The sequence below is a fragment of the Anguilla anguilla genome, chromosome 2 (genome assembly GCF_013347855.1).
Source record: "Anguilla anguilla isolate fAngAng1 chromosome 2, fAngAng1.pri, whole genome shotgun sequence".
Classification (NCBI taxonomy): domain Eukaryota; kingdom Metazoa; phylum Chordata; class Actinopteri; order Anguilliformes; family Anguillidae; genus Anguilla; species Anguilla anguilla.
Window position 1 is genome coordinate 59,249,581 of NC_049202.1, and position 13,870 is coordinate 59,263,450.

General features: G+C 39.3%; 1 protein-coding gene and 1 long non-coding RNA gene across 2 annotated transcripts in view; both read right to left on the reverse strand.

The window, feature by feature from the left end:
* The window catches only part of LOC118219848 (hemicentin-1-like), a 508,226-nt gene that overhangs the window by 452,259 nt on the left and 42,097 nt on the right, over window positions 1-13,870 (reverse strand). The gene's annotated exons all lie outside the window — the stretch shown is intronic.
* On the reverse strand, window positions 6,193-7,298 carry LOC118219884. The gene is made up of 2 exons (XR_004763871.1): window positions 7,134-7,298; window positions 6,193-6,616 (listed from the first exon to the last, which is right to left on the reverse strand). It is a non-coding gene; the product is annotated as an uncharacterized LOC118219884 (long non-coding RNA).

The following is a 13,870-nucleotide window of genomic DNA, read 5'->3' on the forward strand; positions in this document are numbered from 1 at the left end:
GAGTACCCTGTGTTTATGCAATGTTCTGTGTTTAAATCAAATGCACTTGGGTTTAAAGGCCTACTATCCAGGAATGTTTAGCCTGTGTTTACAAGCAAAGAAGTCTCCCCCCTCCCCCCGCCCCCGTCCGTCCGTCCGTCTGTCTTTAATCCCATCCACTCATCCCCAAGTACCCAACTGAGTCACAGAAATGAAACTTCATTAGAAACTACTGATACATACCTCCTATCAGTTACTTGGACCAACGTTACATTGTCCAGTTCAGATTTCTAATTGGACATGTACAAAGAACTGGTGCCCTCAGCCAATGCTGTGCATATCAGAGCCACTTGGAGGCATTGAAAAGCTTCTATATTATATATATATATATATATATATATATATATATATATATAGAAGCTTTTCAATGTTTCATTTAATTTATCCATGTTTATGCAAATCAAATATACAGGTAAAGTGGGGCTTTAACAAAGAGGAGGGGAAAGAATTAACAAAAAACAACAAAACATGTTAGCCTTACATTCTGTAGTTTTTTTAGTTTCATTTGGACCTCATACAAACAGTTTTTGTAGAGAAAAACTGGGAGGGTTTAGTGGAGAAGGTCTGACAGGTCTAGATGGATATAGTTGCTACCCCAGCTACCCTATAGGGCAATGGTTCTGGTTATAAACAGCTTAACTGTTTCAGCACTGTGGCTAAAGTCTGAAACATTGGATCTTCCAAGTGGCTCTGATATGCACAGCATACATCACAGCCCTCTATAGTTTTCACTGCATTTTACAGATTATATATGCATCACAATATTCAAACAATACAGCCCCTATCACTTCATAGTATCATGAATAAAGATATATATCTACATATAAATTCATACTGTCAGGACGGGCGAGGGAATGGACCCAAGCGCAGAGTGTAGAGAAAAACACAAAACTCCAAGATGGTGGGAGAACAAAAGACTTTAATCCAGAAGAAATCCAGGAGAAAGGGAACAGAAAGCCTCGCAGGGCAGCAAACACAAACACAAAAAACTTCTAAAAGCAGGAAACCAGAAAATACAAAAATCCAAGGGCACGTAGGAAACAGAACAAAGGCAGGAACACACAAGGCAGAAAAATGCTCGGAGGCACGATTAAACAAACTAATTTCAACAAGTAGGCAAGCAGGCAGGCAACAAGCAACAGGCAGGCAGGCAACAGGCAACGGGCATAAGGCAAGAGGCAACGGGCAACAGGCAGGCAATAGGCAACGGGCATAGGGCAAGGATCCAGCACCTGAGTCAGGGAGAAGGGAGATTTAAATAGACACGACGCAGACGAGACACAGGAGGGCACAATGAACAATCAGGCCACAGAGAGGGAAGGGAACACGAGACAATAAGCAACCAATAATGGGATAATTGAAACCAATGAAACAATCAAACAGGACACAAAACAGAGGTGCCGCCATCTGGCGGCCCAACCAGGAAAAATAGGGGGAAGACACAGAACCCTGACACATATAATCTGTATAGGAATGACGTCTCACCAATATCACTAAAACACTCATAGTGCATAGAAGATTCTTACCAGAAAACACCAGCCCCACATTGTTGTGATGGGAGCAGGACTGATTATGTGAGGGTGCTGTGGGACAGAAGTAAATCTGAGATTAATTGCCTGTACATTGAATTTCCTCTGCCCACACCTGGCCCTCCCCCTGCCCAAATGCACCTGCCCCCCGCAGCTCTTTACGAACTACACAGCGCAGTTCCCTGCACACAACCTCTGCATCCTGCTGGTCAAAGTCAGCATCACACACTGCGCCCTAGGAGCTCCCATGATGTACCTCTACCTCTACCAAGGGTGTTAACACCATATTGACGCTGTGGATTCAAAAGATAGGGCTCAGACAGCAAGAACTGGAAAACCCCTCTCCATCACTGTCTGCAGGAACACAGTCACACCACAAGGGTATGCTCTATCACGCATGCTTTGTACACTGTACACCAGTGACATGAGCTCTGCCAGTGAGGCTAGTCACATAGATAAGCAGATGATGCTCGAGTGACAGCACTCATCTCTCAGGGAGAAGCCCCCACAGACTGCAGGTGCACACTTTGGCCACAAGGTGGGGAAAAATGATTTGCTTATAAAAGTTTACTAAATAAATATGTATTTTGAATTTCTCCAATTTTAGAGGGGATGCAGCCCTGAAAATAGGAATTGAGAATATTGAGATGGTTTTAAAAACCTGGGATTTGACATTTTCAAATATCTCAAGTGAAGTGCAGACATAAAGATGTTCTAAAAATGCAATCAGCATTAACAGCATCTACTTTCTACAGAAACCGAGGGCTTTAAAAGTAGACTGGAACATCATGCTTTTTTATTGCAGTTTGTTACTAAGATTTTTCACCTTCTGTTGTATTCTGGGGCTTAATGGTCATTTAAATATGAAAGTAAACTCCTGTGCAGTGCAAAACACTGGTTTTAAAGATGCGCTACCCCTCTGATGACGATACTTTACCTCTCTTGAGAATTACAGCATTTCCGTCCATGATCTTTGTACCTGTAGTTTCCGTAAGTTTCCGTAATTTCTCTAGATAAGTGTCTGGTAAATGCCAGTAAAGGAGAGGATATCCAATGGCATGTAACTGGATAAAGACTGAAAAGTTTTCAGTCAAATGTTGTTTTCACTATGAGGGATGATTAAATGCAAATCAGAATTTTTAGCTTTTATTTTATATTTGTAGCAACCTTTAAACATATGCTTCATAAAATTCCTGTTCACCAATCACTTTTAGATTTCAACTAATCTATGGGATATATCCTTGTCATATTTCATGTTTTATTTAAATGTTTGTATTTCTGAAACTAAGAAATTTAAAATTTTGTGTGAAATATTCCACATATTCAAACTTATGCGTGCCTGAAATGAAATAATATTTTTGTATTGGCTGCTGTTAGCAGGGGTTGAGGATAATATCTGTTCAGTCTATTTTAAAGAATTTGGATCTATGCTGATTCAGCTCTGCTTTTGAAGTTGAGGTTTTTATTTTTGTTATGTTTTATCAGATGAGTATTTTCTAATGGGTGTAATATATAATTAATGCACAGCAAAAATTAAATCAATGTTTCACTATGAAGAGAGTATGTAACATTTCCATTCAGTTAAAACTCATCAGAGACTGAAGCCTTTTAACAAAATTAAAATACTAAAAAGCAGCTAGCAACAAAACAAGGTGAAAGTAATAATATATTAGGCTAACTTATGAACTTTATATAAAACAGCAGGATGTACTGTGGGATTCAGCTATTACCTGGACTTTTACATGAATATCAGGTGCTAACATCCGTATAAATGACAATGATTAGAAAAACACTTTAAAAATATCTTTAAATTCACTAAAACACAAACATAAGCAAAGAAATGGCTTTAGCCTTGCTGCCGTATTCAAATATAGTTTTTTGTATACCAGTGAATCAAATACAGAAACATTTCCTTGTGGAGTGCAAACACAAAGATATTCTCAAAATGCAATCAGCGTTACCAGTGTCCGCTTTCTACAGAAACTGAGTGATTAAAAGGAGACTGGGATAACGTGCATTTTTATTGGAGGTTGATATGAGTTTTCACCTTCTGTTGCATTTCCTGGCTTAATGGTCACTCAGACATAAACCTCGGTAAACTCCTGTGCATTGCAAAACACCGGTTGCGCTCCCTCTCTTGGGATGATACTTCACCTCTCTAGAGAATTACTGCACTTTCATCCCTGATCTTTGTATGTGTGTGTGTGCACTGTAACTCACTCTGGATAAAAGTGTATGGTAAATGGCAGTAATGCCTTTCCATCAACCATCTATTGATATTTGTGTACAGCCCTGGATGTGTGTAGTTGTGCATTATACCGTTTTGTTTTTATGTGAAACATATTATGGTGAAAACATTTTACTGAAAATAAAACCATTACTAATGTAAAACATTATGTTCTACATTAGGGATGACTTAATTTTCCGTAAAATATATTAACCATGATGAATGATTAAATGTGAATCTGAGTCGAAATTTTTTAAATAAAATGATTTCGCATCTTTATTACACAATCACATATAATTTCATCTATGGAATATATCCTTGTCATATTTTTTGTTAAATTTCCATGATTATTTTTATTTTTCAAACTGAGGAACTGCTTTTACAATTTCGCATGAAATATTCCACATATTCAAACTTGTGTGAGCTTGAAATAAAATTATTTTTTTCCATTCGTTGTTGCCAGCAGTGGTGGATGATATTATCTGTTTTTTTACACAGAAAGTCTGACTCTGGGTCGACGCTGCTTCAGCTCTGGGTTTGGAGATGAGGTTTGCACAGGTTTTACCACTGCTGCACTACCGTTTTTTATTTATTTTTTATATCAGGTGAGTACATTTGAGTATGTGTAATATATAATAAATGTTCTTCCATAATGAAATCAAATGTATCATTTAAAGTATGTCACACTTCCGTTTGGTTAAAACTCATCCGACTGGACATTTTTCATAAGACTAAACAACTAAAAAGCAGTTTGCAACTACAGAAACTGAGAGTAATAATATATTAAGCTAACTTCTGAAATTAACTCTATATAAAACAGCAGCTTGTATTTTGGACCCAGCTATTACCTGGACTTTTTAACGAATATCAGGTGCCAACTTCTGTAGAAATTAAAATGATTTTTTTTTTTTAAAACAATGCTTAAAAAAGATTCAAATTTAAATAAAAATAATTTTTTTTTTAAGTTACATTTACATTTATGTGCAAACGCAAGTCTTTATCCTGGCTGGATTATTCAAATAGTGTTTTATATACCAGTGAATTGTATATACCGGTGAGTACATAAACATTTCCTAAATAATTCATACTAAATTAGTTTCACGAAAACTTACTGCAATGAAATATTACTAATCTCTGGTGTTTAGAGTGTATCACTGCCCTGGCTAGGGAGCTGCCCTTTCACCAGCAGACCCCTTGGCCCTGACCCCCAGTCTCTGAGCCCTGACTGGGAGCTGGAGAGGAGGATGAAGTTGGTACTCACTGGCTGTGGAGAGCAGGAGCAGGGAGGAGAGAGAGAGGCAGAACAGACATCTCTCCATCTTCTTCAGCGCAAACAGAACCTTCCTCAGAGCAGAGTGGATGCTCACACCTTCACCTCTGAGCTCTGAGAGAAACTGAGCCCTATGCATGCACCCGGCTCCCCTCTGAGAGAGCACACTCTTCCCCCCCACCAATCACACTCGCTGTCGCCTTATAAGAGCACTGCATGAACACTTCAAACAGTTACAATGACAAATCAGCGAAAGCCATTTACATTTTCTCCATATATTCCAACTCTGCATCATTGCAAACTGTCAGGACACCTCCCACCAGCAAAAGACCTCACCCCCATGACACATTGCACTGACAGACACATTTTTTATTTCAAAAAAGGAGAAAGTTTTCAGTGCAGTGTTTGGCTGTGCCGTATGAAACCCTAGGCAGCAAAGCCTTTACATTTAATATAAAACTGAATTTGATTTGGTTTGATTTTACTTAGCACAATTAAAATACAAAACAGAAACAGAAGAGACCCAAAAACAGTGAAATAGTTCAGGGAGAGGCAAGAAACCCAAGGGGCTTATACATGGCCTCACCCTAAATAAAACAACTCAACAAAAACATACAAAAATAGATAGAGCATAAATAAATAAGAAATATTGTTAGCTAAATATAGGAATAAGATACAACAAATACAAGATAAAATAATAAAATGTGTGTGTGTGTGTGTGTGAAAGTGTATGTGTATGTTAGCTTCCTGCTTCACCGGAAGAGTGTGAAATAAAACTGAAAGACTCATTCACAACAAAATTTACTTATTGTTTATTTCCTAGAAGATATATTTTTTCAATGATTTTGTAACAACCTATTCAAGCTCAAATGTAATAGAAGCAACAAAATAAAATAGATGTCCTATAGGGATATGTGTACTAGAAGAGCATCTGTATCATTGTGTTCCGTTGAGATGAGAATCATTCAAACAAAGTGAAAGATTAGATTTTGCATGAATGAGTACATGCGGTGAGATGAAGTGACATTTTGTTTTAAAAAATGATAATATCCCTGATCATTTCTAATGTAAACGCAAACATATGACGCATATAAAAGACAATGTAATAAAACTGGCAAGAGGCAGAATTTTTATGAAAACATCTGCATTTTAATTAAAGATTCACAAATAATAATTACATTTTATTACAGGTTTACAAACAAAAAGTAACAATGCTAACAACCCAGCAGTCTGGACATCCCTCTACACTCATTTCAACAGGAAAAATCTGGATTTTAGTGTTTCTTTCCATGCAGAAACAAAAAGACGGTTCTATAACAAGACTTGTGTTAATGCTAAATTTACCAAATGATGTGTCTCCTATGGGTTCACAGTGAAATATTTAACACACAAAGTGAGTGCTGTGTGTTAACAGTGAAATCTTACCTCAGGATCTGTCCAAGGGGGAGCAGCAGTGGCAGGCTGGGGAGGAGTGCTCTGTCGGATGAGGGTACTAGGGACAGGCCTCGGGGCAGCAGGGTGGGTGGTTTACCCATAGAGCGTACATAGGAACTGGAGAGGGTAGAGCTGGCCAGTCGGTGAAGCTTAGGAAGTATCGGGAAACGGCCTCTACTGTGCACGTTCGGAAACTGTTGAGGGCAAAAGAGCTTGCTGCCCTTTGATTTCAATGTAGAAGTCCAAGGTGATTTAGGAACCAAAGAAAACCTCATCAGTCCATTTTTTGTGATCATAAATTTCATTATGTGCAGCAGTTTCTGAAACAATAGTTGTTTTGGTCCAGAAGTCATGGGGAAATTTTTATTAACATGAGCATTTTTACTACATAATGCATATATTTAAATCTGCTTTTCATATGAAACGTAACGGTCATCAATCGAGAGTCATAATACTATCGGGGAAGTTTTATTTTGCCTTCAAAAGTCTGGTATTCCCCATTCACTTTAATGGGGAGCTCAATGTTTTGCCCCTCAACAACGAAGACATGCGCAGTACAAGCATATTTCCGGGGCTTCGCCGCTTAGGTTGGCTGAGCTTTCCTGTCTAGTCATATGCATGCCTATGGGTTTACCTGATGGTGGAGAGGGGTAATGGGCCGTTGGGTCTCTCTTGTCCTGCGCATCTTCAAATTCCCTCATCTTCCGCGTGCAGCCCTTCCTCGTCAGGAGTCCAAGCTGGTCCTGCGGCACTCTGACAGAGGACGCAGCCACTGCCCCCGTTCAGCTACCCTGCAACGCAGTAACGCACAGAATACGCATCAATCCACCCGTCGCATTATTGATCATATCGTTCCACCTTTCAATTAAATTAGCACAAAACTGGTTAAGTTACAATTCAGACGTCACAATATTCCCTATTATTCATCCAGCGAGTCTCAATTACATGGCAGATAGTGATCTGTACGCTTCACAATAAGCCCACTTAATAAAATATAATCTAGCTTGCAACCAAAACACTTCATATTTTCACACGAAAATAAATATTTATAGCCACCTATCAAGGTATTTGAATACTCAACATTTTGCTTACAAAATAAGATAAAGGTGGCTAAGATTACAGCTATTAAGTGGTAGAGCAGTACGCTAAATTCAACAAGCTAACTTTAGCAAGCTAAATAGCCGTCCTCGATTTCTTCATTGTCATCTTAACCACGTGAACTTTCATCACAGATATATATTTGCTAAACTATTTTCGGGTCAGTCGACATTAACGACGTAAATCATCGCAAAAAAATGCTGAAACAATTAGCTACATTCTGTCGCTAGCTTCGTGGAGCTACATTCACACTGCACTGAAAGCTTAACCGACTTTACCACCGTCGAACTGCAATGACGTCATAGATAAAAAGATGAGCACCGATTGGTCAGGCCAGTTAAGGGAAAATGGTAAATGGGCTGGTGGCTAGACTAACGTTTTCGAGCCAAGTACAAGTTATTTGCTGTATAGCACTGCCTGTTTTTAAGTTCATCTCACTTACAGTCGTTTCTGAACCGATGTTGCTTTAAAGCAATATGTATACAAATGCGTACATATTGACAGTACAGTTTCTAAAGTGCTATGACTATCTATTGACCTCGTGCTGAGTGCCCACAAAAGACTACCAAGACTGCGTTTTCGCCCTTGTTGAGTTTATGCGGTCTTGTTTAGGAACAGTTTTGGCTACAGTTTCTGCAACACAGCTGACATGAGCAGTACAGAATTCGCAGCATGTTCATGGAGTGAGACCAATGAACTGTATTGAGGTAAGACAGCGGTTACTGCACTGGTGCTGCCGGGCGCTATGGCAGCACGTGGTGCTGAATGGACAGCGGTCACTCCTGGCTTCCGGGCTGATGTACAGTATAATGCTCGCGCCCTGGAGACCTTCGGATTGAAATTGTGCTGCAGTAAGTAATACATGTTATAAAACCTTTGCATTAGGAATCAATAAAAATGTACAACACAATAAACGTTCATATACAGTGCCAGTCAAAAGTTTGGACACACCTGACTGAATGTATGTTTCTCATGATCTTAAAGACATTTTGATCTAAAGGATTATGCTGAAATGCTTGAAATTAGTTTATTAGACAAATATAAATAGTGAAGTTGATGCCTATGTATGAATGTCTTTACAAAACTAAAATTTTAATTTAAAAAAAAATGTTTTTTGAAATGCACCCCCAACAAGTAGTTTTCATTTAGAACTTCAGTGAAATTTAGAGATGGAGAATGTTGAAGCACAATGATTAAATCATAATTTTAAAGGCACACATAGTAAATGTGCGCCTTCAAAAGTGAATTTGTGGAATGTCTTCTTTCATTAATGTCTAAGCCCTACCAGTTGTGTTAAGACAAGGTAGGGTCGGTAGAAGGCCATCATTTCTGGTTGTAGTAGTCCGTAATATGGCAAGAACAGCTCAACTTAGCAAAGAGGAATGACAGTCCATCATTACTTTGAGAAATGAAGGTCAGTCAATTCAGAAAATTTCAAGAACTTTGAACATTTCTTCAAGTGCAGTGGCAAAAACTGTGAAGCACTATGATGAAACAGGCTCTCATGAGGATCACCACAGGAAAGGCAGACCAAGAGTTACCTCTGTTGCACAGGATAAGTTTATTAGAGTCACCAGCCTCAGAAATGGATAATTACCAGCACATCAGATTAGAGGCTTCAGAATGCTTCACTGAGTTCAAGCAGCAGACACATCTCAACATCAACTGTTCAGAGGAGACTGCGTGAATCAGGCCTTCATGGTAGAATTGCTGCAAAGAAACCACTACTGAGGGTGATAAATAAGAAGAAGAGACTTTCTTGGGCAAAGGAACACAGGCAGTGGGTATCAGACCAGTGGGAATCTGTCCTTTGGTCTGATGAGTCCAAATTTGAGATTTTTTGTTCCAACCGTCGTGTCGTCGTGTGAGACACAGAGAAGGTGAACTGATGATGTCTGGATGTGTGGTTCCCACCGTGAAGCATGGGGGAGGAGGCGTGATGGTGTGGGGGTGCTTTGCTGGTGACACTGTTGGCGATTTATTTAGAATTGAAGGCACACTTAATCAACATGGCTACAGCATTCTGCAGCGACATGCCGTTCCATCTGGTTTGCGCTTAGTTGGGCCATCATTTATTTTTCAGCTGGACAATGACCCAAAATACACCTCCAGTATGTATAAGAGCTATTTGACAAAAAGGAGAGTGATGGAGTGCTGCATCAGATGACCTGCCCTCCACAGTCACCTGACCTAAACCCAATAGAGATGGTTTGGGATGAGTTGGACCGGAGAGGAAAGGAATAGCAGCCAACAGGTGCTCAGCATATATCGGAACTCCTTCAAGACTGCTGGAAAAGCATCCCAGGTGGCTACCTCATGAAGTTGGTTGAGAGAATGCCAAGAGTGTGCCAAGATGTTATCCAGGCAAAGGGTGGTTACTTTGAAGAATGTAAAATATAAGATAGTTTTGATTTGTTTTACCTTTTTTTGGTCATTGCATATATCACTTTGTGTTATTCCATAGTTTTGAAGACTTGACTATTATTCTAAAATGTGGAAATTGGTAAAAATAAAGAAAAACCCTTCTGTGAGTAGGTGTGTCCAAACATTTGACTGGTACTGTAGTTCTCTAAAAGTATAATTTATGAAGATATTTACATTCTAAAAGCTCCTAGAAATGGAATTGACATCAAGCTGTTTATCAGAGTACAAACACAAACACAGAGAAAGAAACTGCTGCATCTGTTTATTTCACACATACACACTTGCATATGCACACCCCGTTTTTTTCCTGCCACACACAGGAAGATAGCTGCAGAACAGTTATAAAATACGTGGGCATATCTTACTTATCTGATTACCTCCTCTTGAAAAAAAAATGAAAGTATAAAAATAACGGACGTTGCGGCTCATTAGCTTCCCGTCGTGAGCACGTGATCAGAGTACAGAAACCACACGATCGGCTCTAACCTGCAGCTCTGTTTATATTTCAAACAGAGGAGAGAGGAGCATGGCACTAAAATGCAGATGCACTTGGTAACCGTTGAAGCTTCCTGCAGCTGTGTTTGGGTTAGGATACTCTGCGATTTCAGAGGAGATGGCAGCCGCTCTGAGAGCTTCTCAGTGTCACAGTTAAATGTGTAACTTTCACAGCTTTCTTCAGGCCAGCGTAGTTCAGCTGGGCATGCTGGAGTGATGCAAATTTCTATTGCAAATTACACCTCAGCCAACATAATCAATTTGTGAATAATATTTCTGTAAATAATATTCCATACATCATTTAGCGTTCTCTGATCTCAAAAAGCAACTAAACTAAAATTGTGATCCTTGGGCACTTCTTTGCCTCCCTCATCATCTTCTTCGCTGTGTGGGGGGACCACATGTGTCCCAAACCTTGCTGTTTTTTTTACAAGAAGGTTGCTGAAGTTTGCATTTCCTTCAAGATGGAGTCTTCAAACACAATAGTTAATCCTCTGCCCAGGCAACCCTCCCCCAGGTCCCAACTCAGTATCCCTCCACCTCCCATCTCTCTCTCTGCCACCATGGCTCCCCTGACCTACTTTTTTCTTAGGATTTCCTTTAGAATAATGTTACAGGTTTAGCTGCGTTAAGATAAGTTACCTGTTTAATGGTACCTGCATTTATTACAGTGCAAACTATTGTTTTGTGGGTCAATATTACAGTTATTAGTTATAAATGGGCATCTATGCCTTCTTGGTGAATTGCCACTTATCAGTCAGTCAGTCAGTCAGAACCTTTATTTAAATTCTCGGAGGTACAATTGAGGGCCAGGCCCTCATTTTCAATGTAGCCGAGATTACAAACACAATTAAAACACAATAGGTGTAATAAAAGATCATAGAATATAGCAACAGCAACTAACATAGTAAATAATAAAATAACAGTAATAAAATACAGTAAAATATGATAAAAAATAAAAATAAAATAAAATAATAAAATAAATAAAATCAGCACAGATACGATCAAAAACAGATGCACTCAGAGACAGGAATGTTCAAAACCAGCGATCTAAACTGCCCATAAGTAGGTAGAGAGCTGATTTTCAGCAATTGTTGGAGCTCATTCCAGGAGGATGGGGCACTAAAATGGAATGCTGACTTCCCAATTTCTGATCGAGCCCGAGGGACCTTAAGCATAAGCAAGCCATTTGATCGGGTTTGATAGGGTCCAGAGCGCCACTCTAACAACCTTGTAATATAAGGTGGAAGCATTCCGACAATGGCCTTAAAGATAAACAAAAACCAGTGTTTATCACGCCTCACTGCCAGAGAAGACAGACCCACCTTGGCATAGAGGACACAGTGGTGGGTACCATAACTATCGCCAGTAATAAATCTGAGGGCAGAGTGATAGACTGTGTCCAAGCGCTTAAGGGAAGAAGGAGCAGCAATTCTATAAATAATGTCACCATAGTCTAATACTGAAAGGAAAACTGCTTCAACAATTCTTTTTCTACTGATCATAGGGAAGCAAGATCTGTTTCTATAAAGGAAGCCAATTTTTTGTCTCAGTTTGCTGACAAGATTATCTATATGGAATTTAAATGAGAATTTCTCATCAAGCCAGATGCCAAGATATTTATATTCAGAAACTCTCTCAATTTTAGAACTATTTGCAGTGGATATAAATATGCTATCATAATCAGTGCTTCTGGCCCTAGTAAACAACATGAATTTTGTTTTGCTTGCATTAAGAACCAGCTTAAGCTTAACAAGAGCCTCCTGAAGGGCATTAAAAGCAAGCTGCAGTTTCTCAATGGCAAGCTGAGCAGAATCAGCAATACAATATACAATAGTATCGTCTGCGTATAGATGGACTTGACAATCATTTAGTGGGGAAACAATATTACTAATGTAAATGGTGAAAAGGATAGGGCCCAGAACTGATCCCTGCGGAACCCCCTTCGACACAGGCAGGAACCCAGACTGGGTGCTCCCAGACTTCACACACTGAAATCTCCCATACAAGTAATTATGAAACCAATCACAAGCTTTACCATCTAAACCAATGCTGCACAGCTTCTGTAAAAGCAAAGCGTGATCGACTGTGTCGAAAGCTTTAGACAGATCTACAAAAAGGGCAGCACAGTGTTTCTTACTGTCTAGAGCAGACATAATATTGTTTGTAACTAGCGTAACAGCTGAGATAGTGCTATGCTTGGCTCTAAATCCGGATTGATGTGGGCTTAGAACTGAATGACTAGAAAGAAATACTTTGAGTTGATTATTTGCCAGAGATTCCAGAATTTTAGCTAGGCATGGTAATTTGGAGATTGGTCTATAATTGTTTAGATTATTTCTATCACCTCCTTTGTGCAGTGGAAATACATGTGCCAATTTCCAGATACTAGGGAATATTCCTGTTGAAATAGAAAGATTGAATATGTGTGATAACTGCTCTGCAATGAATGGAGCAGCCATTTTTAGAAAAAAGGGATCTAATTTATCCTCTCCAGTAGCGCTCCTGGGATCAATGGTTTGCAAGGTCTCAAAAACAACACTAGCAGAGAAGGGCTGAAAGGAAAACTGAAAGGCCTGGTTCATAGTATATACACAATCATCACTAATAAGAGGGGGTGCTGTATATTCCTTTTCAAATAAATGCCCAGCCTCAGCAAAGTGCTTGTTGAAAGCTAGGCAAACCTCATTAAGATCAGAGATCAAACAGTCACCAGAATCAATGTGTGAAGGTAGGGAAGTAGTGGGTCTGTTTTTGATGGAGTTCACTGCCTTCCAGAATTTAGCCGGGTTAGCATAGGAGCAGGTAATTAGATCTAGGTAATATTTGGATTTGGCTACTCTTACCGAAGATGTGAATCTATTCCTGATTTGCCTGAAAGCTGCCCAATGTGAAGGGTCGCCGGAGTGTCTGGCAAGAGACCAGGCTCTATTCCTTTCTTTGAGTAAAGCTGCTAGCTCAGGTGAAAACCAGGGGGTGACTCTATCTTTAATCCTAAGTTTTTTCAGTGGAGCATGTCTGTCAATGACAGAAAGAAGAGTCTTTGTGAAGAAATCCAGAGCCAAGTCGACATCAGTAATCTCAGATGTGTATTGTATGTTACTATGGGAAACGTCAGATAAAAAGGCTTGCTCATTAAAATGTCTTAGATTTCTCCTCATAACCTTGTGAGATTTTGTTTTCATTAGCCGAGTACTTCTAATGCAGCCAACAGGGCAATGATCACTGATTCCAAGCTCAAAGACACCACAGGCAGTGATATTATCAACCCTATTAGAAAAAATAAGGTCAATTAGGGTAGATTTTGAGCTGTCTTTCAGATTTGGCCTAGTGGGTTCTGTTATTAGTTGGAAT